Source organism: Bos javanicus, chromosome 1 (genome assembly GCF_032452875.1).
Source record: "Bos javanicus breed banteng chromosome 1, ARS-OSU_banteng_1.0, whole genome shotgun sequence".
Taxonomy (NCBI): Eukaryota; Metazoa; Chordata; class Mammalia; order Artiodactyla; family Bovidae; genus Bos; species Bos javanicus.
In genome coordinates this window covers 9,652,887-9,680,112 of record NC_083868.1, presented here as the reverse complement: position 1 = coordinate 9,680,112, position 27,226 = coordinate 9,652,887, and positions in this window count along the sequence as shown.

The following is a 27,226-nucleotide window of genomic DNA, read 5'->3' as shown; positions in this document are numbered from 1 at the left end:
TTCTTATATGATATTATACATGTTTCAATGCCATTCTCCCAAATCATCCCCCCATCCCTCTCCCACAGAGTCCAAAAGACTGTTCTATACATCTGTGTCTCTTTTGCTGTCTCATATACAGAAATTTTCTTAATTTCAATTGAAGAATAATATCCTAATGCTTAAATTTATAGATAATAGCTATCATAATTGTATTATAAAATTTTCTTAATTTCAATAGACAAATACTATTTTATTTATTTATTTTTTGTTCTGTTTTTGTTTTTTGGACAAATACTATTTTAAAGTTAACTATATATTATATGAGCTTCCCTGGTGGCTCAGATAATAAAGAATCTGCCTGAAATGCAAGAGATCTGCGTTCGATTGCTGGGTTGGGAAGATATCCTGGAGAAGAGAATGGCAACCCACTCCAGTATTCTTGCCTGGAGAATTCCATGGACAGAAGAGCCTGGCAGGCTACAGTCCATGGGGTCACAAAGAGTCAGACATGACTGAGGGACTAACAGGCCATACATTATAGGAAAATTTTATGGTAAATTTGTCATTTTCTTTTTATAAAATATACATTGTAAAATTATTTTATAAAATTTCATTAAAATTTTATATAAAATATATAATACTTTTAAATTTAAAAACAAGTAATTTATAAAGCTATTTCACCTAATTTAAATTAAATTCACTTTATTTGGCTCTTTCACTAAGGCAACATAATCTTAGCATCATACACTATTACTATAGTGTTACTTTATTTGTTGTTAGTTTTTGGGATATTTGGCTAAATCTTTTTATTTAATAAGATCTTTGAAAATAGATTTTTTAGAGTTTGTCTTGCAGAGAAACCCAAATACTTCCCTAAGATGACATGAAGCCTTGTGTCCAAACAGAAATAGTAGCAATCAATATAATCTGTTTAATCTGGACACCCCATGACTCTTAAACTAATAAACTAGAGTGTTAATGATGTCATAGTCAAACATTCTTCTCTACTCTAAATGGGTCAGTTAGCAGCCCACAGGCACACCCTACCCCAGGACCAGATGCAATCTTATAAATGATGTAATATACTTATTTATATATAAGTAAATAATTAATTTATATAACATTATATATAAATAAATTACATATATAAATTATATAAATAAATAAATATATAGTAGATATCAGAGCTGACATCTTGCTCTCCATCCACAATGAGTCATGGATAGACAACTAAAAAAACAAATAATTTTATACACAGGGTTATACTTTTCAGATCCAATTCTTGTCAAATAAACAATACTTGGTAATTATACTTCAAATTTTGCCATGAAGTGATGGGACCGGATGCCATGATCTTGGTTTTCTGAATGTTGAGCTTTAAGCCAACTTTTTCACTCTCCTCTTTCACTTTCATCAAGAGGCTCTTCAGTTCTTCTTCACTTTCTGCCATAAGGGTAGTGTCATCTGCATAACTGAGGTTATTGATATTTCTCCCAGCAATCTTGATTCCAGCTTGTGCTTCCTCCAGCCCAGTGTTTCTCATGATGTACTCTGCATATATGTTAAATAAGCAGGGTGACAATATACAGCCTTGCCATACTCCTTTTTCTGTTTGGAACCAGTCTGTCATGGCAAATAGATGGGGAAACAGTGGAAACAGTGGCTGACTTTATTTTTTGGGGCTCTAAAATCACTGCAGATGATGATTACAGCCATAAAATTAAAAGACATTTACTCCTTGGAAGGAAAGTTATGACCAAACCTAGACAGCATGTTAAAAAGCAGAGACATTACTTTGTCAACAAAGGTCCATCTAGTCAAGGCTATGGTTTTTCCAGTAGTAATGTATGGATGTGAGAGTTGGACTATAAAAAATGCTGAGCACTGAAGAATTGATGCTTTCGAATTGTGGTGTTGGAGAAGACTCTTGAGAGTCCCTTGGACTGCAAGGAGATCCTACCAGTCCATCCTCAAGGAGATCAGTTCTGGGTGTTCATTGGAAGGACTGATGTTGAAGCTGAAATTCCAATACTTTGGTCACCTGATACAAAGAGCTGACTCATTTGAAAAGACCCTAATGCTGGGAAAGATTGAGGGCAGGAGGAGAAGGGGACGACAGAAGATGAGATGGTTGGATGGCATTACCTACTCAATGGACATGGTTTTGGGTGGACTCCAGGAGTTGGTGATGGACAGGGAGGCCTGGCATGCTGCAGTCCATGGGGTCTCAAAGAGTTGGACATGACTGAGCGACTGAACTGAACTGAACTGATACTTCAAATTTTAAGAGACACGTGTACCCCAATGTTCATTGCAGCACTGTTTATAATAGCCTGGACATGGAAGCAACCCTAGATGTCCATCAGCAGATGAATGGATAAGAAAGCTGTGGTACATATACACAATGGAGTATTACTCAGCCATTAAAAAGAATACATTTGAATCAGTTCTAATGAGGTGGATGAAACTGGAGCCTATTATACAGAGTGAAGTAAGCCAGAAGGAAAAACACCAATACAGTATACTAACGCATATATATGGAATTTAGAAAGATGGTAATGATAACCCTGTATACGAGACAGCAAAAGAGACACTGATGTATAGAACAGGATTATGGACTCTGTGGGAGAGGGAGAGGGTGGGAAGATTTGGGAGAATGGCATTGAAACATGTGAAATGTCATGTATGAAACGAGATGCCAGTCCAAGTTCAATGCACGATGCTGGATGCTTGGGGCTGGTGCACTGGGACGACCCAGAGGGATGGTATGGGGAGGGAGGAGGGAGGAGGGTTCAGGATGGGGAACACATGAGAAATAAAGGAATAAAAAATTAAAAAAAAAAAAGTTTTTTAAAGTTAAAACCCAAAATGCAGCCTTTGGTGTGGTATTAATTTTATATATCAACTTGATTGGGTCACAGGAGCCCAGATATTTGGATAAATGTTATTTTTGGGTAAGTCTATGAAGGCATTTATCTGCTGAGGGCTTGAATAGAAGAAAATAGTGAGAAATAGTTCATTCTTTTTTCTGGACTGTTTTGAGTTGAGCCATTGGTCTTCTCCTGCCTCTGCAATAAACTCAGACTGGAACTTAAAACACTGACTCTTCTGGTTCTCAGTTCTTCTAACTTGGACTAGACCTATACTATTGACTTTCTTGTGCTTCTAGCTTAGTGACTGAGGCTCTTGAACTTCTCAGCCTCCATGATCATGTAAGCCAAATCCTAATAGTAAATTTCTTTGCATGAGAAATCACTTCAGTTGTGTCCACCTCTGTGACCCCATGTGTCCCCATGTGTAGCCTGCCAGGCTCCTCTGTCCATGGGATTCTCCTGGCAGGAATACTGGAGTGGGTTGCTATGTACTCCTCCATGTATCTTTCTGACCCAGGGATCTAACGCACATTACTTAGGTCTTCCATATTGGCAGATGGGTTCTTTACCACTAGTGCTACCTAGGAAGCTCAGTAAATTCCTTTAGATAGACAGATAGATAAATAGACTTCTGAAAATGTTACTTATTTCTCACCAGGATAAGATTAAGTGTAAGTTTAGTAACTTTGTTAATCTTATAGTTTCCCTTAGCTTCATTTTTTTGAATACTTGTGAATTTTGGTTGTTTGTTTTTTAGTTTTGAGCCATTCTTTGGAAATCCATACTTTCTTTCAAAAATTATTCACAACTACATATTATATATCATTCGTTCCCAAATATATTGCTGATTTTGAAGGGGAGGAGATAAGAGAAATGTGGGAATCAAAGCAGACAATAAGCACAGATCATACAGCTAGGGCTATAGAATTATCATACCTGGAAATAAAAAGGTACATTACCAAAACATTAAAAAAACAGAGTAAAAGATGGGGAATATCATCAGAGAATTGAATCAATTGAGAAGTATCAAACAGAAATTCTATAATTGAAAACAAAATAAATGCTATGAAAAGAATAAAACAAAAATGTGGATTAAAATGAAAAGTTTTAATGTACATACAATTGGAGTCACTTACAGAAGAGAAAAAAAAAAAACATTTTAAGAAATAATGGCATAGAATTTTCCAACACTGATTATAGACCTTGACTCATGGGTTTAGAGACTTTTGTGAACCTCAAACCAATTAAAAACACAGACATATTTCTTCACATGATAGCAAAATTACTGAAAGCCATTAAAAAAGAAAGTTTAAAAGCAACCAAAGGGAAAAAATACATTACTTTTAAAGGAACAAAAATAAAATTGATATCTAGCTCTTCAACAAAATAAATGAAAGAGAAAACATTAAGATGCCCTTTAGGAAGGATTGGAAACACTAAAATACTACATTTTTAGGCAGAATTAAATTATCCCAGATGGAAGCATAGTAAATCAGCCATAAGTGAAAAACATGAGAATTCATAGCTAAGTAGGTAGATCTAAATTAAAATTCACTGTTTAATGTAATAATAATTAATATCAATAATAATATCTATATGTTTTCTTAAATCATACAAATGCAGAATTAAAAGTCATAATAAAATAGTATAAAAATTAAAGAGAGTAAATGCCATCAGGTCATTACATTGACTAGAAAGTGGTGAAGTATGAATTTAATGTGAAATCCAGTAAGTCATGGATACATATCATAGATTCTAACATAACAATAAAAAGAACAACAATACAATTCAACAATTAAAAAAAAGAGCCTAATTAGAAAATGGTTAATGCACTTGAGTGGATATTTCTTCAAAGAGGACATACAAATAATCAGTGAGCACATGAAAAGATGCTGAACACCACTAATCATTGTGGAAATGTAAATCAAAACCATAATTATATACCACTTCACATCCATTAGAATGGCTATTTATCAAAAAAGCAGAAATAAACAATGTTGATGAGGATGTGAAGAAACTGGAATCTTGTATATTGCTGGTGGGAATGTAAGATGGTGCAGATGCTGTGAAAAATGGTATGCTGCTTCCTCAAAAAATTGAAGGTAATTATATCTGTAACCTATTAGTTCCATTTCTGGGTATGTATCCAAAAGAACTGAAAGCTGTGACTTATAGATATCTGTACTCTCATGTTCATAATAGCATTATCCGCAAAGGTCAAAAAGTGGCTGCAATTCAAGTGCCCACTGATGGACGAATGGGTAAACAAATGTAATGTATGCATACAATGAAACATCATTTAGCCTTAAAAAGTAAAAGAATTTTCACATGTACAGCATGGATGGACCCTGATGACATTATACTGAGATAAGTTAGTTACTTATATGAGGTAACCAGGGGGGTCAAATTGATAGAGACAAAATGTTGAATGGTAGTTGTCAGGAACTGGGTGAAGGAGGGAATGATGATTTATTATTTAATGACTATGGGATGAGATCAAAGAAGTTCTGGAAGTGAGTGGTTGTACAACACTGTGAATGTAATTAATGCCAATGAAATGTACACTTAAAAATGGTAAATTTTATGTTGTGTATGTTTTACCACAATTAAAAAAAGAATCTTAATAACAATAAAAAATAATAGAATGTATTACTAACAAGGTAATAGAGGATAAGGAGTGAAAAAGTAAAAATAGTTTATCCAGAAAGGGCAAGAAAAAAAAAAAAAAGAGAACAGTGAACTGATAGGACAAATTAGAAAACAAATAGCAAGCTGATAGAGATATATCCAAATGCAATAAAAAATGGGCTTCCCAGGTGGCTCAGTAGTAAAGAATCCACTTGCCAATGCAGGAGATGCAGGTTTGACCCGAGTCCCCAGGGGTCCTCCTGGGGAGGAAACGGCAGATCCTCCAAGATCCCCTGGAGGAGGAAACGGCAACCCACTCCTGTATTCTTGCCTGGAGAATCCCATGGACAGAGACTTGTGGGCTAAAGCCCATGGGATCCTGTCAAAAAGTCAGACACGACCTTGCATATGCAAAGTAATAAACAGTATTAATCAGAAAATTGAATTAAGAAATGAAAAAACTATACATTTGTTGTTTTGCAGCTTGAGGAGTTCCTGGGTGAAATTTGAACCGATTCTCATGCAGCAAGCAAAGAGAAACCAAAGAAAGAGGCCTTTCCAGATTGGTAGGTGGCAGCTTTAATAAGCAAGAGAAATACATGAGGAAAGACTGAGCGCAGGAGGAGAAGGAGGCGACAGAGGATGAGATGGTTGATTGACATCATCGACTCAATGGCCATGAGTCTGATTAAACTTCAGGAGATGGTGAAGGACAGGGAAGCCTGGAGTACTGCAGTTCTTCGGTGCTGTTCTGTGCTTAGTTGCTCAGCCATGTCCAATTCTTTGCAACCTCATGGACTCTAGCCTGCCAAGCTCGTCTGTCCATGGGGATTCTCCAGGCAAGAATACTGAAGTGGGTTGCCATGCTCTCCTCCAGGGATCTTCCCAACCCATGGCTTGAACCCAGGTCTCCAGCCTTGCAAGCAGACTCTTTTACCAATTGAGCCACCAGGGAAGCCCAAGAATACTGGAGTAGGTAGCCTATATCTTCTCCAGGAGATCTTCCTGACTCAGGAATCAAACCAGGGTTTCCTGCGTTGCAGGCAGATTCTTTACCAACTGAGCTACCGTGGAAGCTGGTGCTGCAGTTCATGGGGTCTCAAAGAGTGGGACAGGCTGGAGCGACTGAAAAGCAACATATGAGGCTCATCCTGTGTGGCCACAGGATGAGTAGATCTTTGCGCCAGCCTGCCAGAATCTTAAAAGATTATAGAGACTATGATGAGGGTCGGTGGTGTACTAGTCCAGATGATCTCAACACCTAGCTTTCTTAAGGCTGCATCCTTGGAACACTTCTAGTGTGCTAACTGGGAGCAGAATGTACAGTCAAAGGAGAGGAGACAAGGAGGAGCCTCTGGTTGCCCGGGTCCAGCTGGCAGATCAACCAGAGGTCATGACCCCTCAATTACCTCCTCCGACAGTATTGCTTACATATGTTACATCTTTAATATGAGGACACAGAAGAGCTGAAAGAAAAAGAGGAAAAGATGGAAAGGTCGCTTCAGTTGTGTCCGACTATTTGCCACCCTATGGACTGTAGCCCACCAAACTCCTCTGTCCATGGGCTTCTCCAGGCAAGAATACTGGAGTGGGTTGTCATGCCCTCCTCCAGGGGATTTTCCCAACCCAGGGATTAAATCTGTATCTTTTATGTCTCCTGCATTGGTAGGCAGGTTCTTTACCATTAGTGCTGCCCAGGTAACCTGAATACTGCAAATGTAACCAAAATAAAGCTGTAGAACTATATTAATATCAAATGTTGAAGGAAGTGTTAGTAATCACAGAGATATTCAAAAGATGTTTCTTTTCTATGGAAAAGTATGCAAGGCCTAAATTTGTATACCACTAAATCTATGTTCTCAAAATTGCTAAAAAGGGACAGAGACAAATTCACAGTCATAATTTGATATTTATGTATACCTCCTTCAGTGACTAATTTCAGTGTGGGTATTTTAGCTACATAAACAACATTAAACAACTTGATATTATATATATGCATTATATGAACTATATATATATCATATGTAATATATGTAATTCTCTTTCTCCACACACACACACATACACACGCACACACACTGTATTCAAATTACTGCAAAATGCATTCTTTTCAAGTGTGCATAGAACATTTACCAAAATAGGTCATCACATACTGGGCTACAATGCAAGTCCTAACAAATATTAAAGAATTTAAAATGAAATTTATTTCATTTTCTGGAAAATATGTAATTAGCATATTCTGACAAATAGCATTTTCTGACAAAAATGCAATTGTTGTCATTCAGTGGCTCAGTCGTGTTCAACTCTTGGCAACCTCATGAACTGCAGCACGTCAGACTTCCCTGTTTTTCAACATCTCCCGCAACTTGCTCAAACTCATGTCCATTGAGTCAGTGATGCCATCCAAACATCTCATCCTCTGTTGTCCCCTGCCTTCAATCTTTCCCAGCATCAGAGTCTTTTCTAATGAGTCACCTCTTTGCATCAGGTGGTCGAAGTTTTGGAGCTTCAGCTTCAGCATCCGTCCTTCCATAAATATTTAGGACTGATTTGCTTTAGGATTGACTGGTTATATCTCCTTGCAGTTCAAGGGACTCTCAAGAGTCTTTTCCAATACCACAGTTGTAAAACATCAATGCTTCGGTGCTCAGCTTTCTTTATGGTTCAACTCTTACACCCATACATGACTACTAGAAAAACCATAGCTTTGACTACAGGGAACTTTGTTGGCTAAGTAATGTCTCTGATTTTTAATATGCTGTCTAGATTGGTCATAGCTTTTCTTCCAAGGAGCAAGTGTGTTTTCATGGCTGCAGTCACCATCCACAGTGATTTTGGAGCCCAAGAAAATAAAGTCTCTCATTGTTTCCATTGTTTCCCCATCTATTTGCCATGAAGGGATAGGACCGGAGGCCATGATCTTAGCTTTTTGAATTTTGAGTTTTAAGCCAGCTTTTTCACTCTCCTTTTTCAGTTTCATCAAGAGGTTCTTCAGTTCCTCTTTGCTTTCTGCTGTAAGGGTGGTGTCATGGGCATATCTGAGGTTATTGATATTTCAATAAAATAGAATTAGATGTAGCAAATACTAGGAATAAAATATATGAAAAACCTCTACACTGAAAATTACAAAACATACATTACTGAAAAAAAGGAAAAAGAGCAAATAAAGGCAATAATGTTATGTTTATATACTGGCGACTCATCATTTATAGAAATTGACTATCTACTACTTTCTACCCAAATGGTACATACAACATAATAGCAATCAAAATCCCTGCATTTGTGTGTGTGTGTGTATTAAAAATGAATGAAAATTCAAAAAGGAAAGAGTAGCAAAGACAATCCTAAACCAGCAAACTGTATGCCTTCTTTGTAGCTATACTAAGACTGTGTGGCATTGCACAATCAGATAAATTGCCCAGAAGGACCACAGAAAGAATACAGAATGGTAAATATTCACACCATTTATAACAGAAGTGCCACTGAAATGTAATGAAGAAAAGTTCATATTTTCAATATATGATGTTGGATAAATTGGATATTTCTATGGACTGGAATGCAAAAGTAGGAAGTCAAGAAACACCTGGAGTAATAGGCAAATTTGGCCTTGGAATACGGGATGAAGCTGGGCAAAGACTAATAGAGTTTTGCCAAGAAAATGCACTGGTCATAACAAACACCCTCTTCCAACAACACAAGAGAAGACTCTATACATGGACATCACCAGATGGTCAACACCGAAATCAGACTGATTATATTCTTTGCAGCCAAAGATGGAGAAGCTCTATACAGTCAGCAAAAACAAGACCAGGAGCTGACTGTGGCTCAGACCATGAACTCCTTATTGCCAAATTCAGACTGAAATTGAAGAAAGTAGGGAAAATCACTAGACCATTCAGGTATGACCTAAATCAAATCCCTTATGATTATACAGTGGAAGTGAGAAATAGATTTAAGGGCCTAGATCTGATAGATAGAGTGCCTGATGAACTATGGAATGAGGTTTGTGACATTGTACAGGAGACAGGGATCAAGACCATCCCCATGGAAAAGAAATGCAAAAAGCAAAATGGCTGTCTGGGGAGGCCTTACAAATAGCTGTGAAAAGAAGAGAAGCGAAAAGCAAAGGAGAAAAGGGAAGATATAAACATCTGAATGCAGAGTTCCAAAGAATAGCAAGAATACATAAGAAAGCCTTCTTCAGTGATCAATGCAAAGAAATAGAGGAAAACAACAGAATGGGGAACACTAGAGATCTCTTCAAGAAAATCAGAGATACCAAGGGAACATTTCATGCAAAGATGGGCTCGATAAAGGACAGAAATGGTATGGACCTAACAGAAGCAGAAGATATTAAGAAGAGATGGCAGGAATACACAGAAGAACTGTACAAAAAAGATCTTCACGACCCAAATAATCAGGATGGTGTGATCACTGACCTAGAGCCAGACATCCTGGAATGTGAAGTCAAGTGGGCCTTAGAAAGCATCACTACGAACAAAACTAGTGGAGGGGTTAGAATTCCAGTTGAGCTATTCCAAATCCTGAAAGATGATGCTGTGAAAGTGCTGCACTCAATATGCCAGCAAATTTGGAAAACTCAGCAGCGGCCACAGGACTGGAAAAGGTCAGTTTTCACTCCAATCCCAAAGAAAGGAAATGCCAAAGAATGCTCAAACTACCGCACAATTGCACTCATCTCACACTTTAGTAAAGTAATGCTCAAAATTCTCCAAGCCAGGCTTCAGCAATATGTGAACCGTGAACTTCCTGATGTTCAAGTTGGTTTTAGAAAAGGCAGAGGAACCAGAGATCAAATTGCCAACATCCGCTGGATCATGGAAAAAGCAAGAGAGTTCCAGAAAAACATCTATTTCTGCTTTATTGACTATGCCAAAGCCTTTGACTGTGTGGATCACAATAAACTATGGAAAATTCTGAAAGAGATGGGAATACCAGACCACCTGACCTACCTCTTGAGAAATTTGTATGCAGGTCAGGAAGCAACAGTTAGAACTGGACATGGAACAACAGACTGATTCCAAATAGGAAAAAGAGTTTGTCAAGGCTGTATATTGTCATCCTGTTTATTTAACTTATATGCAGAGTACATCATGAGAAACGCTGGACTGGAAGAAACACAAGCTGGAATCAAGATTGCCGGGAGAAATATCAATAACCTCAGATATGCAGATGACACCACCCTCATGGCAGAAAGTGAAGAAGAACTAAAAAGCCTCTTGATGAAAGTGAAAGTGGAGAGTGAAAAAGTTGGCTTAAAGCTCAACATTCAGAAAATGAAGATCATGGCATCTGGTCCCATCACTTCATGGGAAATAGATGGGGAAACAGTGGAAACAGTGTCAGACTTTATATTTTTGGGCTCCAAAATCACTACAGATGGTGGCTGCAGCCATGAAATTAAAAGACGCTTACTCCTTGGAAGGAAAGTTATGACCAACTTAGATAGCATATTCAAAAGCAGAGACATTACTTTGCCAACAAAGGTTCATCTAGTCAAGGCTAAGGTTTTTCCTGTGGTCATGTATGGATGTGAAGTTGGACTGTGAAGAAGGCTGAGAGCCGAAGAATTGATGCTTTTGAACTGTGGTGTTGGAGAAGACTCTTGAGAGTCCTTTGGACTGCAAGGAGATCCAACCAGTCCATTCTGAAGGAGATCATCCCTGGGATTTCTTTGGAAGGAATGATGCTAAAGCTGAAACTCCAGTACTTTGGCCACCTCATGTGAAGAGTTGACTCATTGGAAAAGACTCTGATGCTGGGAGGGATTGGGGGCAGGAGGAGAAGGGAACAACAGAGGATGAGATGGCTAGATGGCATCACTGACTCCATGGACATGAGTCTGAGTGAACTCTGGGAGTTGGTGATGGACAGGGAGGCCTGGCGAGCTGCGATTCATGGGGTCGCAAAGAATCGGACACAACTGAGCGACTGATCTGATCTGATCTGATGGAAAAAAAGTGAAACTTCACGCTTTTAGTAGATGATGCTAGGTCAGTTGAAAATCCAAATAAAAGAAAACTGAATTAAACTTTTTCTCACATCTCATGTCATATATAAAAATTAACTCCAGATGGAATGAAGATTCCAGGATGAAGTGAAGATCTAAATGTGAGAGTTACATTAATAAAACTTCCCTCCAAAATTGAAGACTATTTGCATGGCTACAATAAAGGTGAGTAGGTTTATAAACTTGACTGTGAAAAATAAGCTTGTATACCATACTTTATGATCTCATTTATATAGAATTTCAAAAAATAAAAATAAAGCCAATCTGTGATGTTAGAAGTCACAATTGTGGTTACCTTGATGGTTTAATTCCTGCAAATTTGTACCAGGAGTCTTTTGGAATGTTGGTTATGTGTATAATACTATTTATCTATTTATAGTAGTATCAAAAGGAATCAGAAAACTATGAATAAATCAAAGATGTAGGAAAAAAACTCCTCTACAGATACTTACAATATAAAAAATTATTGAGAGAAATGAAAATAATATATAAATAGAGAAGACATTTTCATGAGCTAGAAGACATTATAAACATGTCCACTATGCCTTAAAAAATAAAGTCAAAGTGATCACAATCAAGGATATTTTGTTATATGTCAATATCAAAGTGCACATGACATGATTCAACCAAAGGCACAATAAAAGAAATAAGACAAAATGAATTGAAATTGTTTAAAAGGAAGGAAAGAAAGAAGGGACAAGAAATATGTTGTAGCTGCCACATATTCCTATTTTTTTTCCCACATTTAGGAGATGAGGATGTATGAGCATCTAGATATGGCGCTAATACATTGCATTCCTCGTGTCAAATTTCTCACCTTCTCAAATTGCAGAAGTGCAGACATTTTGGACCTTTATACCTGTGACATAATGGGAAATGGCCTTACCATTCCTCAGTAATATTTTAGAAGTGAAGTTGATGTGGAAAGGATCACTGGCCTGAAATGTATTGGCTCAATAGTAGAACTTTTGGATAGTAGTCCTCTCAGTGACTATGGAGCTCTGTGAGATGCATGTGTACATATTCTGTGCGACTCATAGCAATGCACTTCACTGGCACGTGAGATGAAGCATAAAGGAAGTTAGACTGAAAGTGCTTTGTTGTTCTACTGCTGCATTTACAATCAAAATCTATGGCTGAGCATAGCCTATGACAGGTCCATGTGTAAAGAATTCATGAATGTGATATTACTTAAGCAAAATAAAAGACATTCTATTTATACAATAACTTTATGTAATTCTGCACAATATGTTATGGAATTATTGAACAGAATGTTTGGGAATCTTTTAAAATAAGTTAATTCAGCTTTAATTGTACATAGAATTGCCAATGGTTTTCTAAATGCTCTTTTAACACCTCTAAAGATGTGAAATTCATTATTTTATGGGGCACTTTATTACATTTTTATAGACTTCTATTAAGTTATTAGAAGACTGTTATACTAATCTAAAACCTGTTTTGCTGTAAGTTATATTTATTGTTTTTAATTCTCCCCTGGGGTGCCACATAGAATAAAAGTTTAATTTCAAAAAAGCCACATATATTTTTAACTGTTTGCAATATTTTTGGTCTTCTAGATAAATTCAAATTGAAAAACAATTGAGTACATGATAAACTATCCAATATATTGTGTTCAGTGAACATTTCTGAAACATATATTTTGATTTTTCATACATTTCCAATTAATTTCTATCTAGACTTGAAGTTTGTCTTCTCCATCCCAAGTATGACACCATCATTAAGTCATTTCCCAAAGCCAGGAGCTCTTTGAATCCTCTCTTGCACTAACTCTGCACATCTAAGACATCTGAAAATACTGTAGGCTTATTCTTAAATAGTCTGCCTGATTCCCCTTTTGATGCCTATGGCTCATTCCTCACACTGAACTAGTAATCTCTCTAAATTATAAAATGATATTTTGCAGTAGGCAGCCTGCTAAGTAAGATAACCCATGATGACCTCCAACTCTTAATATCCATGCAGTTGTGCCATTCTGTCCCCTGAGAGTTGGGTGGACATATTGGCATCTAATGAATAGACTATAGTAAGAGTAATAGGATGTCACTTCTGAGCTTAGGTTACAGAAGGCTATGACTTCTATCTTGTTTTTTCTCTCTCAAGCTCTTCTCAATTACACCATCTAACAAAGCAAGCTGCCATGCTGTGAATTGCCTTATGGAGAGGCCCATGGGAAAAGGAAGCAAGGGTGGCCTTCAGCCAACTGCCAGTAAGGAACTGAGGCCTTCAGTTCAACAGTCTACATGAAACTGAATTCTGCCAACAATCACATAAGTGAGCTTGGAAATGGATCTTTCCCCGGTTGAGCCTCAAAAGGTTTGTATTCCCAGCCAGCACTTTGATTATAGCCTCATGAGAGACCGTGAACCGAAGGTCCTGGGTAAACTCTGCCTGGACTCTGAAAACTATAGAAATTGTGGGGGTGATACATATTGTTTGAGCCTCTAAATTTTGGGGGTTGCATATTAGATAGAAATAGATAGTCAACACATACTCCTATGTTAAAACTCTTCAATCTTTTTCAATACAAAAATCCCTCTGGCTAATAATACAATCAACAGCCCTCTGCTTACTTCTTAATTCTGCCCTTGTGCTTCACCGCTGTTGAAAGAGCTCTAACTTTTGAACTAAGTGAAGCTCTTGTTGACTTGAGGCTTTTGTTCATGCTGATCTCTCTGCTGGCACGTTCTCATGCCCTCCCCTCTCATGGCTGGCCTCATGTCATACTTTTGACTTTCTTGAACCTCTATCTAATAATAAAGTTCTTCCCTAACTCCTAATTAGATACCTTAACCTTATGTTATGTTCAGAGCACTTTTGTAAATTCATATCATTTGAATTATTGGGCTGCTACATAAAAAATAAAAATCTACCTCTCTTATTGACCTGGTTGTGCCAGGATTCCAACACGGAGCCCAGGGATTCCCACTGTACCACATAACCAACCATGGTGAACTATCCTTGTTTGTAACATTCTATAAGTTAATGCATTTTTTATCAAAATCTTTTTGTAGTTCTAGAGGATGCAATCTAAATTTTTACAAAACTCAAGTAGTATTTAGAAGAAAGAAAAAAGGAATTACAGCAAAGAGCAAGTCAAAATTGATGTCATATATAGAACTTTAGTACTGCTTATCTGCTGTTCTTAGTATAGTTTTATTTTTATTCCTTCAGTTTTATATTGTGAAGACATAATTTAGGAATTAATTTTTGTAATGTGAAATGTACATCACAGTTAAAATTTAAATATGCTTCAAAAGATTGAGTTGGATTCTTGGCTGATAAAAGAACGCAGCATAATTTTCTCCTTCACCAGGCATCACGTCCAGCCTGAAGGACACTTGAAATTATTTCAAATATTTTGGCATGGACTGTTTATTTCAAACATATATCAAAAAGAGTCATATATGAAAAAGAGAGTCATCTGGGATGAATGACTAGTGAGGAAAGAAAGATCAGCAGTGGTCATATTTCAGGATTATCTTACTATCTTTTCTTTAACAGTTGCAAAGACTCCACAGACTGAGTAAATATCATCCCTAAAACATTAAAAAACTGAGAATCTGGAAGGCTTTAATACAGCCACTCCCAGAAATCCGTAAAATTAGAGCCATGCATTGGTGCTCATGTCAATGAAACTGTTTCTTAGCATTCAAGATGAGAGTCTATTACTTAGTTTTTACCATATTGGGCAACCAAAAGCCTAGTACCACATTCAATGTGATTTATTAACATGATTCAGGCAATAAAATGAATTCATTCTCAGTTGGTCAACTTTATTTGGCCAATTTATTAAATGGCTCCCCAATCTACAAAGAAGGACAGTCAGTCCTTTATTCCCTTTGAAAATATCTAAGCTTCCCTTTTTTTCCTTGTGCTGCTTGCCTCAGGGACATTTCCTGCTTAACAGCCTCAGATTGATTTCTGTGCCCATTGGTGCTTCCATTTGCCATCTGTTAGCTGAAGCAGTTATATATTTAGAAACACAGGAAAGAGCCAACACGAGAAATTGAAGAAGTTTGAATAGATAGCACAGAACAACTATCAAACTCTTTGTATGAACCGTTATTGATTCATAATATGTGGATAGTTGGAATAAGATATGAGATTTCAAGGGTATTGAACTGCTAGATACTGAAGTATTGAAGCAAAGGGAAAAATAGAGTTTTGGTGACAGTGGTTGTAGGAATGTATAAAGAGTGTTAATAAATATTGGTATTTTTAAAAGTAGAGAGAAAAAAACAACTTAACTCATAATCTTAAAAAAAAATTAACGTATCAAAGATGCTATTGTTGGAGGAGGGAGAAAGCAAACTTTAAGCTTGAGTGAAAAAAACTGTAAGCCTTTTCAGCATCTTGATCAGTTTATTGCAGCTTTGAGATCAAAGGAAACTCTTGAATGGGGTACACAAATTCACATATACTAAGAAAAGGCAAGAGATTGGCTTGGTTAAAATGTTGTGATTCAATTGTGTAAATGAGTTTGTAATTTGTAAATTGTGTTAATTAATCCTTTTTAAAAGAGTATTGAGAACAAGCATCTTAAAATAGTATGAAAATTTCTTCTCTCAAAACGAACAATTTGTGAATATTTTGTTGCATAAATTGCTCTCCGAACTTTTAACACACACACACACACACACACGCACACACACACATTTGAACAACCAATGAAAAGCATTACTCATTTGTTTATGTGTCTGGATTTCTTGGCGTTCTCTCTCCCTTCTCCTCCTCTCACTGCTTCATATGTTTTGCCTTATTTTCTGCACTTCCCCTTTGGTCCTCCTGCGACTCTGCACCGCCTTATGGTGGAGCCTGGCCAATGTCAACCATCGTTCCCATGATGTTTACTACCTCAATTAAATCAGGCTGCAACTGGAATGTGCTTCCAAGATTTCCCTTCCCACAGCAGTTGCTGCTCCCACAAAGGATGCATTTGCCTAACATGTTAACATTTGGAAAATCTGTGGCAGTTGCAGTTTATGTTTGACAGTCAAAGGCCTGACATCAGCAAATGCATGAGGCAATGAAGAGGAAGGAACTCAGGACATTAAAAACAATAGCCAACCTGCCCCTGTGTCCCCTACAGGGATTTAGAAAAGATTTTCCTTCTTGAAGACTGATCTTCATAAGAGAAGGATCATAACAGAATTAAGAGAATTTAGAACCATAGGAACCTTTGAGATAAAATAGTTTATGTGCCCAATACCCTAGAATGGTAGACCAGATAACCAGGACAAAAAACCCCCAAACTTGATGACTTTTAATTACCTGGAATTTTTATATAGAGTTTAAAACTTGAATTAGATTTTTTAAACTAGATCACTAGTTAAAAAAACCTGGAAAATTATATGTGGTGTGTGTGTCTATGTGTTTGTACACATGAATATTTTTGATAGTATTGCTTTAAAAAACCCATTTTAATCAACCTGCACAACAGAATCAGGATTGCTTTATATTGGATTGTAGGCCTGATTCTATGTGACAATAAATAGGTAAAATTTAAAAAAATTTACATGACTATGCAAAATTGTAACTCTTGCTGTAACTAGTATTTGACCTAAATTAATGCCGTGTAGTTATTTAATAATATATTTATGGATTTCAGGCTTGCATTTTTCTTAAATGTTTTTAAGTCAACAATATCCCCACTCCAGTCTCAAACATTCTTACATGTCTTTCGAAAACTAGCAGGGCTCAGAAAATGTGTCCATATTGCCTAGTAAATAAAGTAGTTGAGTTGATGGATAGGTAAGAGATTTGAACTAAGAAAAAGAATTGGGTTCATCTTTTATCACTAACTAGATATATAACCTTTGGCAAGTCCATTTTCCTCCCTGGACTTCATTTGAAAATTATGGGATTAGACCAGTTATCTTTATGTTAGTTCGAGCTCTAGGAACTATGATGAACTCAAAATTTAAATCAAGGAAAGGAGGTGAAACATCAGTCATGCAATAAATGTTGTTTGTGTTGGAGTGCAGTTAAAGTGATCATCAAAATTTGCAGGAAATATTTACTCCCTGAATAAAAACATTTCTTCTCTCAAAAAACGTCTCCATGGGCGTCAGATAAGGAAAGAAATCTATTTAGATTTCTATAAAGAACATGACTTTATTAAAGTCTCATGTTTTCAAGGACATGCATACTTGATAAGTTTACATGAGACAGAATATTGAATCTGAATAGAAATTAGGATTCTCTTTTCTATTCAGAAATCAACAATTTAACTCTCCATCTTTTTTTGATTTATGATTTTTATGCCCCCAATAAAAACTTTAGAAACTCTCTAAAGAACAGTTAACTTTCATTTGCTTTTGAGATTTTTCTAAGATGATTGATAAATATCTTTATTGGTTGCTCAGATGGTAAAGAATCTTCCTGCAATGAGGGACACCTGGGTTCAATCCCTGGGTCAGGAAGATCCCCTGGAGAAGGAAACGGCTACATACTCAATCATTCTTGCTTGGAGAATTCCACGAATAGAGGAGCCTAGAGGGCTACAGTCCATGGGGTGGCAAAGAGTCTGACATGACTGAGTGACTAACACAAAAATTCAAAATATGTGTCTTTTTTGAGCACTTAGGTGGTCTTATCATTATTGTTAAGGTTATGCCTCTCCAGTCCTCTGTCCTCACTGTTCTCCCTGCTAAGTATCTTTCCTAGGGTTGGATATACTCCATGTTAGACTATGTCTCAGATTCTTTAATATATATGTGCTGTGCTAAGTTGCTTCTGCTGCTGCTGCTAAGTCGCTTCAGTCATGTCCGACTCTGTGTGACCCTATGGACAGCAGCCCACCAGGCTCTTCTGTCCATGGGATTCTTTAGGCAAGAATACTGGAGTGGGTTGTCATCCCCTTCTCCCCTAAGTTGCTTCAGTCGTGTCCAGCTCTTTGTGACCCTATGAACTGTAGCCCACCAGTCTCCTCTGTCCATGGGATTCTCCAAGCAAGAATACTGAAGTGGGTTGCTGTGCCTTTCTCCAGGGGATCTTCCCAACCCAGGAACTGAACCTGTGTATTATGGTTTCTCCAGTGGTCATGTATGGATGTGAGAGTTTGACTATAAAGAAAGCTGAGTGCAGAAGAATGGATGCTTTTTAACTGTGGTGTTGGAGAAGACTCTTGGGAGTCCCTGGGACTGCGAGAAGATCCAACCAGTCCATCCTCAAGAAGATCAGTCCTGAATGTTCATTGGAAGGACTGATGTTGAAACTGAAACTCCAATATTTTGGCCACCTGATGTGAAGAGCTCACTCATTTGAAAAGACCCTGATGCTGGGAAAGATTGAAGGCAGGAGGAAAAGGGGATGACAGAGGATGAGATGGTTGGATGGCATCACCAACTCGATGGACATGGTTTTGGGCGGACTCTGGGAGTTGGTGATGAACAGGGAGGCCTGGCGTGCTGTGGTTCATGGGGTTGCAAAGAGTTGGACATGACTGAGCGACTGCACTGAATTGAACTCTTATGTATCCTGCACTGGCAGGCAAGTTCTTTACTACTAGTACTAGTGGGACATATATAGTACCCCTTATATATATTTATATAAAAGAATATTATATATAAACATTTTAAATCTTTTAATCCATATATATATAATATAGAAAAATGATACAGATGAACAGGAATAGAGATGTAGTTTGTTCAGAATGGATATGTGAACATGAGGGGAAGGGGAGACGGGAAGAATTGGGAGAATGGGATTGACAGATATACACTACTGTGTATAAAACAGATGGCTAGTGGGAAGTTGCTATATAGCAGAGTTCAGCTTGGTGCTCTGTGATGACCTGGAGGGGTGGGATGTGAGCCCAAGAGGGAGGGGATATATGTATACCTATGGCTGATTCACTTCATTGTACAGCGGAAACTAACACAATATTAGAATGCAAGTATACCTCCATAAGGGCTTCCCTGGTGGCTCAGATAGTAAAGAATCCACCTGCAGTGTGGAAGACTTGGGTTCAGTCCGTGGGTTGGGAAGATCCCCTGGAGGATGGCATGGCAACCCATTCCAGTATTCTTGCCTGGATAATCCCTATGGACAGAGGAGCCTGACAGGCTGCAGGCTGCAGTCCATGGGATCTCAAAGAATTGGACATGAACGAGCAACTAAGCACATATCCCAATTAAAAAAAAAAAAAAAAGATTTAAACAGTCTATTTTTTTTTCAATCAAAATCAAAATGTGCTTTGTGTCAAATGTCTAATTGTTTTCTAGAGTTTATAACTAAACTAAATTTGAATGTTACGAGAAAAAGGAGCATCTCTGCTGCAAACTTCATTCCTATTCCACAGATGTGGTCATTTTCCAGTCCTTCAGCTGTTTCTCCTAATACTGTCCTCCATGTTCCATCTAACACCTTTATGTGCTATTCCTTAATTTTTCATTAAGGTACTATTCATGACTTTCTAATTTGAAAAGTGGCTTTCATAAACCTACTTTGTCCTCCAAACACACACATCTACACCCAACCCCCATCACAGTTGTATCATAATTTGAAATTCCAAAATTAACAGTTATAATGTATGCTTATATAATTTTGCTTTTCAGGTGAGTCATGGTTATATTTTCTTTCTTTAGTATATTTTCTTTAATTTTCTTTATTTTTAAACTTTGGTCTTGAATGTGATTGCCAGTAATGTAGTCCCTTGTACTAAAAGTCCACATCTCCAAATAATGTGCACAAAAATATCCAAGAATCTTTTTCAACACAAACTTTTTATTTAATGATTAGTCTTCTGGAGCCTACTGCCTTCCTGCTCCAACCTGTGTGGTCTGCACTTGGGCCCATTGGCCAGTTGTCATTTGGGGTTTGCCTTCACGAAGTCTTTCATGCTGCCCCTCTCCTTTATTTTCTTAATTGCATCTTCTGCTTCCTGATTCAAGTCTTTCTCTTCTAAGTTTCCTTCCCTGAATAGTGGAATGTATACTCTTAGACTTGTGAAAAGTGTGCATAGGGAAGGGAATTAATTTGATTGTTTTGGTGATCTTTTTTCAAAATTGTCTTTGTTGTACCTTCATTCTTTTTCTTGGAGCATCTCTGTCTTTTTTAATTTTAATTTTATTGGAGTATTATTGATTTACAATGTTGTTTTGGTTCAGATGTATAATAAAGTGATTCAGTTATACATATACATATACATATATTTATTCTCTTTTTAGATTCTTTTCTCATATAGGTTATCAGAGAATATTGAGTAGAGTTCCCTGTGTTATTTATCAAAATAGGTAAGTTCTATATAAATCACTCATTTTGGAGAACAAGTGGAGGTCAACTAGAAGCAACTTCAGGCAAATTATTTGTGCATTTTACGGCAGGTCTGTGGTATCATCTTGGGCATTTAATTTTGCAAAGCTTCAGTTTCTTCATCATGCTGCATCTGGCTTCTTCATCTCTTCATCACACTCGTTTTCTGTCATGTGTACACACATAATCACACAAAACACAGTATCATCATCCCCTTTCACTCTCCAGTGATCATACTGGGTTACTGGCATATTCGCTGTTCTACCAATTGTTAATTGCTATTAGATCCATTCTTTAATGAGAATTAAGTTGGCTAGATAATTCTCAATAACAAATAATTTTCTCTTAAACTTTATCTGTAACTCTTCAGATGTTTGTTTCTGCTTTCATATTTTAATTTCCAGAACTATTTGTTGTTGTTGCTAAATGTTTCCATTATTTTTATGGCCTCCTCTTCTAAGTATCTTTCTGTGAAACTCCACCATTTTTTTTTTTCATGAAAGTTCTTTTCTGCTCCATGAATTGTTTCTGTTTCTAAAATAATTAAACAAATATTTAAGAGTGACGATGTGACAATATTTTTGTAAACAGTGCCCACTGATGAATTTCCCTATTGGAAAGTCTGAATTGGCTATTTTCTTAGGTGATGTATTTCTCAGGAAAGGAATGGTCTCGTTTCCTTGCTTCAAGTTATAATCCAGGTTGCTCACTTGGGGAGCTATTTGTAAAAAGATCTAGTGTTGTCTTACCCTTCAACCTTCCAAAAAATAGCAAGCAGAGATAAGAAAGCCTTCCTCAGTGATCAATGCAAAGAAATAGAGGAAAAAAAAAAAAACAGAATGGGAAAGACTAGAGATCTCTTCAAGAAAATTAGAGATACCAAGGGAACATTTCAAGCAAAGATGGGCACAATAAAGGACAGAAATGGTATGGACCTAACAGAAGCAGAAGATATTAAGAAAAAGGGGTAAGATCACACAGAAGAACTATACAAAAAGATTTTAATGACCCAGATAATTACGATGGTGTGATCACTCACCTAGAGCCAACATCCAGGAATGTGAAGTCAAGTGGGCCTTAGCAAACATCACTATGAACAAAGCTAGTGGAGATGATAGAATTCCAGCTGAACAATGTCAAATCCTAAAAGACGATGCTGTGAAAGTGCTGCACTCAATATACCAGCAAATTTGGAAAACTCAGCAGTGGCCACAGGACTGGAAAAGATCAGTTTTCATTCCAATCCCTAAGAAAGGCAGTGCCAAAGAAAGTTCAAACTACTGCACAATTGCACTCATCTCACACACTAGCAAAGTAATGCTCAAAATTCTGCAAGCCAGGCTTCAACAGTATGTGAACTGAGAACTTTCAGATGTTCAAGCTGGATTTAGAAAGGGCAGAGGAATCAGAGATCAAATTGCCAACATCCACTGGATCATAGAAAAAGCAAGAGAGTTCCAGAAAAACATCATCTACTTCTGCTTTATTGACTATGCCAAAGCCACTGTGTGGATCACAATAAACTGTGGAAAATTCTTAAAGAGATTTAACTACCAGACTGCCTTACCTGCCTCCAGAGAAATGTGTATACAGGTCAAGAAGCAACAGTTTGAACTGGACTTGAAACAACAGACTTGTTTCAAATTGGGAAAGGAGTACGTTAAGGCTGTATATTGTCACCCTGCTTATTTAAATTATATCCAGAGTATATCATGAGAAATGCCAGGCTGGATAAACTACAAGCTGGAATCAAGATTGCCAGGAGAAATATCAATAACCTCAGATATGCAGATGACACCACCCTTATGGCAGAAAGTGAAGAGGAACTGAAGAGCCTCTTGATGAAAGTGAAAGAGGAGAGTGAAAATGCTGACTTAAAACTCAACATTCAAAAAAACTAAGGTCATGGCATCCGGGCCCATCAGTTCATGGCAAATAGATGGAGAAACAATGGAAACATTGAGAGACTTTATATTCTTGGGCTTAAAAATCACTGCAGATGGTGACTGAAGCCATGAAATTAAAAGATGCTTGCTCCTTGGAAGAAAAGCTACGATCAACCTAGGCAGCATATTAAAACGCAGAGATATTACTTTCCTTTCAAAGTTCTGTCTAGTCAAAGCTATGGTTTTTCCAGTAATCATGTGTGGATGTGAGAGTTGGACCATAAAGAAAGCTGAATGCCAAAGAATTGATGCTTTTGAACAGTATTGTTGCAGGAGACTCTTGAGAGTCCCTTGGAAGGCAAGGAGATCAAACCAGTCAATCCTAAAGGAAATCAGTCCTGAATATTCATTGGAAGGACAGATGCTGAAGCTGAAGATGTGAAGAACTGACTCATTTGAAACGACCCTGATGCTGGAGAAGATTGAAGGCAGGATGAGAAGGGGATGACAGAGAATGAGATGGTTGGATGGCATCACTGACTAGATGGACATGAGTTTGAGCAAGCTCCAGGAGTTGGTGAAGGACAGGGAAGACTGGCGTGCTGCAGTCTGTGGGCTGCAAACAGTCAGACACAACTGTGTGACTGAACTACCTTTCAGTGTGCAGACTTAATTTTATTTAATGGCTCTCAGCATGTTATCGTACCTTCAATTTTGACTAGTTGTCATGAGTGCCAAATTTCTCTTATATTCTTCCATATAAAAGCATATTCTTTGACAGGGCTGGGGAATGTTAAATGATTAGAATCCAATGGTTTCAGGGGCTAGTGGGTGGTGGAAATGGGGATACTTTGGTCAAAAGGGGTAAATTTTCAACTATAAGATATACTCTGGGCCTCTAATGTATAGCATAGTGACTATAGTTAATACTATTGTATTACATATTTTAAATTTGCTAAAAGAATAGGTCTTAAGTATTCTTACCCTTCACACACACATGTGCAAGTAAGTGGCTATGTGGAGTGATGAATGTGTTAATTAACTTGATTATGTCAATAATTTCACCAGGTATACTAAATCATCATGTTGCATACACTAAAGATACATCACTTTTATTAATGAATTATACCTCAATAAAGCTGGAAAATCACTTAAAACAACAAAAAAATGTTGCTCATTCATCCTGCATCATCAGTGAGGTTCCCATTTTCACTCAGTCTTGACTCCACTATCTAGAGCATTTCTGGTTGTGGTAGGAAAAAAGCAAATGTCTACTGGATCTTGTTTTATGTGTCACTTCCATCCATGTACCCTGAACACTACTTGTTATATGACCCCTTCTGTCTTTAAAGTGGCAGTCAATTGATCCCCTTCATCCTACCTAAAAATAGCTGTAAACCTGACATCAGTGCTCACTTGTCATGCCTACTGTCTGACGGATTCCTCTTAATGAGAGTTCAGAATATACTGCCATACATAAGGCAAGCACCTCTTGTGTACACTGGCCTCAAAATCCAATCTAACAATCCCAAACACTATCCTCAAGCAATGAACTATGTTTACCTGTCTTTGTGGGATAGAAACTGGAAACCACACTGAGAAAGGGATGCTGGGAAAAGTAGTCCCAGCCCTCTTTTCTGTGATCCATGGGAGATGGAACAGATGGAGACTGAAGCCTTTTTATCTGTAGACAATCTGAGAACATTCAAGAAAGTTAGGTAACTCCTTTGACGTTCAAACAGCAAACACAAACCAGTCCTTTATGCACCAATGTCCTGTGACTCCAACTTCAATATAATTTTTATCATGATGGTCTGTTCCAGACTTCACACAACTATAATTTGTATCTGCAAACAGTGACAGAGTTTATTTTCTTGGGCTCCAAAATCACTGCCAATGGTGACTGCAGCCATGAAATTAAAAAACACTTGTTCCTTGGAAGAAACCCTATGACAAACCTAGACAGCATATTAAAAAACAGAGACATTACTTTGCCAAAATATGTACAGTCAAAGATATAGTTTTTCCAGTAGGCATGTATGGATGTGAGAGTTGGACTATAAAGAAAGCTGAGCACCAAATAATTGATGCTTTTGAACTGTGGTGTTTGAGAAGACTCTTGAGAGTCCCTTGGACTGCAAGGAGATCAAACCAGTCAATCCTAAAGGGGATCGACTCTGAATATGCATTGGAAGGACTGATGCTGAAGCTGAAGCTCCAATAGTTTGGCCACCTGATGCGAAGACTTGACTCATTAGAAAAGACCCTGATGCTGGAAAAGATTGAAGGCAGTAGGAGAAGGGGATGACAGAGGATGGCAGAGACTCTTGGATGGCATCACTGACTTAATGGACAAGAGTTTAAGCAAGCACTGGGAGATGGTGAAGGACAGAGAAGCCTGTGTGCTGTAGTCCATGGAGTCACAAAGAGTTGGACATGACTGAGTGACTGAACAACGATGACAATCTTGTCTTTAAAGAATTTGCCAACAAAGGTCTGTCTAGTCAAAACTATGGTTATTCCAGTAGTCATGTATGGATGTGAGAGTTGGACTATAAAGAAAGCTGAGCACAAAAGAATTGATGCTTTTGAACTTTGGTGTTGGAGAAGACTCTTGAGAGTCCCTTGGACTGCAAGGAGATCCAACCAGTCCATCCTAAAGTCCATCCAACCAGTCCTGAACATTCAATGGAAGCACTGATGCTGAAGCTGAAGCTGCAATACTTTAGCCACCTGATGTAAAGAGTCGACTCATTAGAAAAGACCCTGATGCTGGGAAAGATTGAGGGTGGGAGGAGAAGGGGACAGCAGAGGATGAGATGGTTGGATGGCATCACCGACTCAATGGACATGAATTTGAGTGAACTCCGGGAGTTGGTGATGGACAGGGAGGCCTGGCGTGCTACAGTCCTTGGGGTCGCAAAGAGTCAGACAAGACTGAGCGACTGAACTGAACTGAACTTAAACTACATATTTTGGCTTGGAGGAAATCACAGCAGGACAGAGCTATGGCCCTAGTCCTAAGGGGCTGAAAGGATGCACAAGTAGGACTTGGGAATAAACGGGTAAAAAGCAGACAGCCATGAGGTTCTTGCAATCTTTCAAGAAACGGGAGGGCTTGAAGAATGAGAAAGTTCTGTCAGGGATGGAAATGGAAATGAGTTACTCAAGTTTGAAACTGAGTGTCTGAGGCAGTTATGGGCCTATGAGAGAGAGTCTGTCTGAGAAAGGAGTGTTGTTGGTGAAAGGATAGATCTTGGGAAGGGGGAAAGAGATGAGATTAAGGGAGAGATTTGGAGCTGGAAGTTCAAGTTACCATGCAAAATAGTTCAGAGAAAGTTGGCTAAGTAGGAGTGAATGGTTTGCATTGTATGAGTCTTAGGTTCGTTTTAGGAGAGGGAGGCAAAAAATAATACTCAGATGGAAAGATAAGGGATGGCTTTGTGACTGGGATGGGGCAATGGAGACCAAGGATGCTGACAGGGACTGGAGAGAAAGTCATGAATCATATCAAAGGAGTCATGGGTTGTAAGACTCCACTGAAGCAGACAGCTCTGCTTTTCTGAGATAGGACTTTGGATGAACCATCTTCTGTTAGAAGTGGGCAAAGGAAATTGGCAAGAATACCATGTTTCCTCTTTAATTTTTTCTTAATGCTCCATGGTTCTCTTCCAAATCTACTCCAGGCAAGGCAATAAACAGTGGAGAGAGAATGTCTTTTGATATGTATTAATTTAATAACATGTGCTTCCTGATATGAAAGAAAAAATCCTTTAACATTTTTGTGGTTGCAATAAATATATGGGAAAAGTATTGAGGAGGTTCTAAATTGCCCACATTTTTTCACTTTTGTTAGATTTTACTACACAATTTAAACTGATGAAAATAATCAAGAGCTGAATCAGTGGAGTGTAAATATGAAGATTAGTCAATTTATTTGATGCAAAATATTTTCAGAGTTTTTCTAGTATGTAAATGGTAAAGAAATCCATTGCATTTTAAATTAGAGAAACTTGCTATTGATAGCATTGCTTTTTCTTGGGAGGAGGCAGGGAGGCATAAGAAGATTTTTTTCTTTTCTCTCTCTCTTTTTTATTTTTGCAAGAAGAAAGATTGAAATTAGCACTAACATCTGTGGTAAAACAGTTTACAAGCTTGCTTAGCTTTATGAAGTTTGTAAATACCTAGGCCTTGGGATCCAGTGCTTTAAGAAATCTTGTTTTACCTGCAAGGCACCTCCTTTGTTTGAAAGCTTGTCCTTTCAAAAAAGGAAAATCACTGGCTGATAGTCTAATCTTTGAGAAAGAACTTGGATTTTCTGGCAGCTAAAAAGAAAAAACAAAAACAAAACAGTATTGGAAAGAAATTACACTGAAAACTTAAAGCTTGAGAGGAAGAGGAAAGGAACTCCTTGAAAATGATTACTACTCAGGCTGTTTCATCTATTAAAACGCGTGGTCCTGGGTGAAAGGGCTTGAGTATTGTGGTCTCCTATCACCAGCTCCAGCTAGGGACCAGTCCAGCGTTCACTAGTGGGAGGAGGTGACTCA